Source organism: Chiloscyllium plagiosum, unplaced genomic scaffold (assembly GCF_037043375.1).
Source record: "Chiloscyllium plagiosum isolate Xiang-an unplaced genomic scaffold, Cpla_swu_hap1 HiC_scaffold_45, whole genome shotgun sequence".
Lineage (NCBI taxonomy): Eukaryota > Metazoa > Chordata > Chondrichthyes > Orectolobiformes > Hemiscylliidae > Chiloscyllium > Chiloscyllium plagiosum.
The window spans coordinates 83,133,529-83,140,821 of NW_028270183.1; the positions used below are offsets into that span (position 1 = coordinate 83,133,529).

At 43.2% G+C, this 7,293-nt stretch overlaps 1 non-coding gene across 1 annotated transcript; it reads left to right on the top strand.

Annotated features, from left to right (window-relative positions):
- Positions 1-6,083: 6,083 nt before the first annotated feature.
- Positions 6,084-6,157, top strand: trnat-agu (transfer RNA threonine (anticodon AGU)). The gene has a single exon. It is a non-coding gene; the product is annotated as a tRNA-Thr (tRNA).
- Positions 6,158-7,293: the final 1,136 nt, after the last annotated feature.

The window sequence follows — 7,293 nt, forward strand, 5'->3', positions numbered from 1 at the left end:
TAATTATCCGAAAGTTCAGAATGTTTGACGACCAGGAGTAGAGCGTTTGCATAGTCGGGTCTGAGCACAACATAGAGTAGTCGAGTTATAGAGATGTACAACATGGAAACAGACCCTTCCATCCAACCTGTCCCTGGCGACCGGATATCCCAACCCAATCTAGTCCCACCTGCCAGCCCCCAGCCCATATCCCTCCAAATCCTTCCTATTCATATACCCATCCAAATGCCTCGTAAATGTTGCAATTGTACCAGCCTCGACCACATCCTCTGGCAGCTCATTCCATAGACGTACCACCCTCTGCGTGAAAAGGTTGCTCCTTAGGTCTCTTTTATATCTGTTCCCTCTCACTCTAAACCTTTGCCCTCTAGTTCTGGACTCCCCGATCTCAGGGAAAAGGCTTTGTCTATTTATCCTATCCATGCCACTCATAATTTTGCACACCTCTAGAAGGTCACCCCTCAGCCTCCGACGCTCCAGGGAAAACAGCCCCAGCCTTTTCAACCTCTCCCTATTGCTCAAATCCTCCAACCCTGGCAACATCCTTGTAAATCTTTTCTGATCCCTTTCAAGTTTCACAACATCTTTCCGATAGCAAGGAGACCAGAATTGCACGCAATGTTCCAACAGTGGCCTAACCAATGTCTTGTACAGCCGCAACATAACCTCCCGACTCCTGTACTCAATGTACTCAATAAAGGAAAGCATACCAACCGCCTTTTTCACTATCCTATCTACCTGTCACCCTACTTCAAAGGATCTATGACGCGGCAATCCAAAGGTCTCTTTGATCAGCAACAGTCCCTTGGACCTTACCATTAAGTGTATAAGTCCTGCTAAGATTTGCTTTCCCAAAACACAGGACCACGCATTTATCTGAATTAAACTCCATCTGCCACTTCTCAGCCCATTGATACATCTGGTCAGATCCTGCTATAATCTGAGGTAACCCTCTTCGCTGTCCATTGCACCTCCAATTTTGGTATCATCTGCAAACTTACTAGCTGTACCTCTTATGTTCGCGTCCAAATCATTTATATCAATGACAAAAGGTTGAGGACACAGCACTGATCATTGTGGCACTCCACTGGTCACAGGCCTCCAATCTGAAAAGCAACCCTCCACCACTACCCTCTGTCTTCTACCTTCGAGCTGGTTCTGAATCCAAATGGTTGGATCTCCTCAACTTGCTAACTAGTCTCCCATGTGGAATATTGTCGACCTCCCTTACTGAAGGACACATAGATCCCGTTAACCACTCTGCCCTCATCAATTATCTTTGTTAATTCTTCAAAAAAGAATTAATTCAATTTAACGAGACATAATTTCCCACACAGCACGCCATTGCTGACTATCCATAATCAAGCTTGCCTTTCAAAATACATTAAATCATGTCTCTCAGGATTTCCTCCACAACTTACCAACCGCCGACGTCAGACTCACAGGTCTATAGTTGCCTCGCCTTTCCTTACCTCCTTTCTTAATTAGTGGTATCATGTTAGCCAGCCTAGTCTTATGGCACCTCACCTGTGATTTTCGATGACACAATTTTCAGCAAGTGACCCAGAAATCACTTGCCTCACTTTTCACAGAGTTCTGAGGTGTAACCTGATCACGTCACGGTGATTTATTAACTTTTATCCGGTCCAATACATCCTGCACTTTCTCCGCTGTAACACGGTTTTTGTTTTCAAGATAACAACATCTATTTCCCCACAGACTACATCTTTCATGCCACAGGTGAAACGTTATCGATGGGGCAAGGGCAATTATAATGTGATTAGGCAAAGTTAAGATGCATAGAATGGGGTAGCAAAATGCGAGGGATGCAGACAATGGAAATGTGGAGCTGGTTTAAGGAACAGATATTGCATTTCCTCGATAGGTATGTCTTGGTCAGGCAAGGAAGAATTGAAAAGGTAAGGGGACCATGGTTTATTACAGAAATTGCATCTCTTGTTAAGAAGAAGATTAAGGCTTATGTGTTGAGAGACAAGGTGGTTCAGACGATGTGATGGAGTGTTACCGATTAGCTGGGAAGGATTTAAAGAGAATGTTCAGAAGAGCAAAGAAAGGACACGAGCAGTCTTCAGCAAATAGAATAAAGGAGAAACCTAAAGCCTTCTGTAGGTATGTGAGGATTAAAATGATGACGAGGGTAGGAATAGGGCCAGTCACAGACAGAAGTGGGGTGTTGAGTGGGGACCCTGTGGAGATGGGAGAAGTACGAAACGAACATTTCTCATCGTTTTCCACTCAGGTAAAGGAGAATAATGTCGGGGAGTAGAATGAGATAAGCGATATTAGAATAGAAAGGATCGATGTTAGTTATGAAGAGGTGTTATCAATTTCAGGAGGAGTGAAAGTAGACCAGTCCCCTGTGCTGGTTGGGATTTGTCCGAGGATTTTCTGGGAACCTAGGGAGGAGATAGCAGAGCATTTGGCTTTTATATTTGAGTCGTCATTGTCTACAGGTTTAGTATCAGAGGACTAGAGGATCGCAAACGTTGTGCCCTTGTTCCAGAAGGACAGCAGAGATGACCCAGGTAATTATATATCAGTGAGCCATATTTCTGATGTATGAAAGGTTTTGGAAAAGATTATAAAAGGCAAGATATATAATCATCTGGAAAGCAATAATTTGATTTCAGATAGTCAACATGGTTTCGTCAAGGGCAGGTATTGTCTCACAAACCTCATTGAGTTTTTTTTGATAATGTGACAAAGCATGTAGATGAGGGTAGAGCAGTTGACGTGATATACATGGATTTCAGTAAATCCTCTGTTAAGGTTCCATGTGATAGGCTATTTGAGAAAATGCAGAGGCATGGGATTGAGGGTGATTTAGCCATTTGGATTAGAAACTGGCTTCATGAAAGAAGGCAGCGAGTGGTGATTGATGGAAAATATACAACCTGGAGTCCAGTTACTGGTGGTGTGTCTCAAGAATCTGTTCTGGTACCACTGCTGTTTGTTATTTTTATAAATAACTTAGACGCATCATAGGTATATGTATGAGTCAATTTGCAGATGACACTGAAGTCGGTGGAGTCGGAGACAGTTTGGAAATATGTTACAGGTTGCAGGGCGTCTTGGATAGACTGCAGACTTGGGTTGAGAGCTGGCAAATGGACTTCAATGCAGCTAAATCTGAGGTGATGCACTTTGGGAAGAATAACAGGAAGGCAGAGTATTGGGTAAATGGAAAGATTGTTGGTAGTGTGGATGTGAAGAGGGATCTTGCAGTCCATGTGCATAGATCCTTGAAAGTTGCCACCCAGGTTGAGAGTGCTGTTAAGAAGGCATACGGTGTGTTAGATTTCATTTGTAGAGGGATTGAGTTCCGGAGCCACAATATCATGCTGCAAATATACAAAACGCTCGTGCGGATGTATGTCGGGAAGAATGTGAAAGCATTGGAAAAAAGAGCAGAGGAGATTTAGATTAGATTGCCGACAGTGTGGAAACAGACCTTTCGGCCCAACAAGTCCACATCGACCCTCCCAACATAAACCCACGCAGACCCATTCTCCTATATTTTCCCCAGCTCGTCCACCTGGCAATACGGGCAAGTGAGCATTGCCAATTCATCTGAACTGCATATTTTGGGACTGTGGGAGGAAACCGGGGCAAACCCACGCAGACACAGGGAGAAGGTGCAAACGCCACACAGACAGTTGCCCGAGTCTGGAATTGTAACCGGGTCCCTGCGCTATGAGGCATCAGTGCTAACCAGTGATCCAGCATGATGCCTGGTCTGGAGGGAAGGCCTAATGAGTAAAGGCCGAGAAACTTGGGTCTGTTCTCATCGGAAAGAAAAAGGCTCAGACGGGATTTGATAGAGACATACAAGATGATCAGAGGATTAAATGGGTAGACATGAAAGTCATTTTACTAGGATGATGACGTCATCTTGTACGAAAGTACTTAACTACAAATTGTGATGAGTTAGATTTGAGACAGATGTCAGAGGCAGGTTCTTTACTGAGACAGTGGGGGCGCGGGATTCCCTGCCTGCCAGTGAAGTTAACTCAGCTGAGATTATGGAGATTTAAACAATCCTTGGAGAAGCACATGGGTGATGATAGTATTTTGCAAGGGAATGAGCTGAGATTAGTTCAAAGGTCAGTACAACATTGAGGGCCGAAGGGCCTGTTCAGCGTTGTATTCTTCTATGTTCTATGTACTATGTCCTTCCCCACAGTAAGCGTCCATAGAAAGCACAGGTTTCATATCTCCCCCATCTCGAGCAGCACCAAACAGAGACTGGCTTATTGATTTTTATGGTGTCCCAGTACTCTTCGCAGACTCCTCTTTGCCCTTAATGTATTTATAAAACCAGTTATGACTGACTTCAACATAGCAGCATGCTGCAATTGAGCTAAGTAGAACTCAAAACTACAATAGACCGATTCAAATTCAGACGTGTTATCCATTGCACCACAGAGCCGATCCACCGTCGACTTCCTCTCATCTTTTCCATATGTAATGGAGACATTTATATCAGGGGGATACAAGATTACCAAGGTGAAGAACCAGTAAAGATAACTAACGTCACTGCTTTAATTAAATACGTCACACTTTGAGAAGCAGTGCTTTTCACTGTCAAATTATACACATTCGTCTTCACGTGCCTCATTCAGTGTTGCCTGCATGTCTGTTGGACGTTTCCATTGCTGTATTCACAGTCACTATGCTATTACATGACCAACTCCAGTGAAATGTACTTTCATAATCTGAGTCATGACCTCTTCCTTTCAAGACCCTGAACAAGTTCAGCGAGAAAACTCTGGTCATTTCTAGCCCGGGATCTGGAATCAGACGAGTGTCACGACACCCTTATTGGTGATGCCCGCTCACCGGAGACCAGCGCGTCAAAATGAGGCCCTGTGACCACCAGCCTGTTCTGTGCCTTCCTGCAGTACATCTGCTGAACAACATCAGATTATCACAGTTCCGCTTTCTTCACATTGAAATCCAGTGCGATAATATGAACTTTTTCGATACTTGGAGTGAGCAACTTTGCAGCTGAAGTTTGTTATGGAGTCAACGACAGACACAAGAGTGTCAACAAGTCAGATTGTAAGTTTTACAGTCCGCATCACAGGAGGTCCCTGTTCAGGAGTCCGAGTTTGCATCGCACAGACCTGGATATAATTCCCACTCAGGTAATGAAGATTTATTTCTCTTTTTGTGAATTATTAGAATGAAAACAAATTCTTGCTTGCATGCAGAACACACACCCAGATCCTGCCAGAATCGGTCAGAAATTGCTTCCATCCGTATATAACGACAAAGGCAGCAGATACACGGGAAACGACCACCACTAATCCCCCTCCAATCATAGCACCTTTCTGAGTTGGATGTATATCGCTGATCCTTCAGTGTCGCTGAATGTAAATCCTGGAAATTCCCCTCGAGCGGTATCATGTCTGTGCTGAGGAGTTGAAAGCTTGAGGAAAATAATTCATCCCCTCCATCACTGTGGTAATTCTGGATATGCATTGAATCCTTTCCCATTGACTATACTCGAGGAATTCGTTTCGAAAAGTTAAAGCTTCCTGTCAGACGTCTGCAAACGTCTGGAATAAGTTGAGACGTGGACGAAGACAGTGAAATAAAGTGATAGACAATGATGCCTGGGAGGCATAAGGCAGGAAGTGAGCGCGGAACAGATGGTGCAAAACTCAATGTCGGTGCCATTACGTCAGCTTTTACTGCCCAATGATTATACTTACTTACACATTACTCCTAGTCAATTCACCACAATGACCTTGTTCCTCTTGATGTGATGTCCCCTCTGTCTGTATTAACGTGGTTCATGGGCCCCGATAGAATGAGCACCTCCTCTTTCTCCTGTCACTTTAACTGAAAATACCAGTTTTAAATGAATGCAAGAAGAGATTATGTTTTTCTGTGCCTATTCAGTAGAGAATTTTCAGCTGTAAACTGTTTGTGTTTGAAAATTCGAGGATTGATTGCAATTCTCTTAGAGCAACATCGATCCGAAAACACATGTCCAAGTACTGTGAGGAAGTGGTTAAGCAACTCCACATATGGATGAGTAAGGGCTTCTTTATAGTGATGCCGTGGCTTAGTTGGTTAAAGCGCTTGTCTAGTGAACAGGAGATCCTGGGTTCAACTCCCAGCGGTGCCTACTTGTTGTGTTCATATTTGGGCTTGGTGTTTCAAGTCTTTGCGAAAGGAACTCAGCGTCTTGGACTTTCACCCAGTTAAGAGTTGGTGATCCAGGTTAAGTTCCAACAGTAAATGCCATGTTTTTTTATATATTCCGAAATATTACTTATGTCTGTAGTTTCTTTCCATTATTCCACAAGCACTTCTGCATCTCCTCCGCTTTTATCCCCCCTCCTTCATTCCCAGTTAGGTCGGAATAACGAGATGAGGCAGGAGACGCTGCAGATTTGCCGGGGAATTTTGTGGTAATGTCAGAGATACCACCAGGTGATCACTCTCATTCTCTGATGTCACCGTTCATACATTTAAACCAAAAATATATACATCGTTGTGCTTCTTTATTTGTAGTGTAATTGCTTTTTTTCCTGGTGGATCAGGAATTCTATATTGAATTCGAAACAGTCATAAATGTTTGAGGAAGAAGTGTCGCCTTGCCTGGTTTGAAGTGACAGACACATTATCCGGAGAATGTGAGCCCAGTTCAACGTACTCCGGTCAGTGGGCAAAAAGCCTCTCAGCAGCTGCACACTCAAATTGTCTCGAAATGTCAGACTTTTCATAGAGCCGAAATAGGTAAAGAGCTGTATGGACAGGCAGAGTGTCGGAGAATGTGTAACAGGAAGAGGGTGAGGTGGATGTACAGAGACAAAGAGAGACGTATGGAGACACATGCTGTGTTAGACACTCAAATGACCAATTCTCCATTCGAAATTGCTGCAAACTGAGAGAAAGGAAACGAAAGAAGGCAATCATTTAAGCACAGCCTTTCACCAACTGAGAGCAACGGAAACAGCATTACAGTCAATAAAGTCCTTTTGAATTTGTAAAGGTGACAGTTGTCTGTCATTGAGATATTTTGATAAAAATTCTGATTCAATAGATAAAACTGATAATTTTCCTAGCATTATAATGTAGAAATGTATAAGTAACGGGTTTCTGTCGATCTAAAACTTTAACTCAGTTTTTCTCCACAGATTCTGTCAGGCCTGCTGAGTTTCTTCAACAATTCATGTCTTTGGTTCAGATTTACATTATCAAAGAAAAATTAAAATCAATATTCTGTTGATCGCTTCATTTTTAAAACCCATCAGAAAA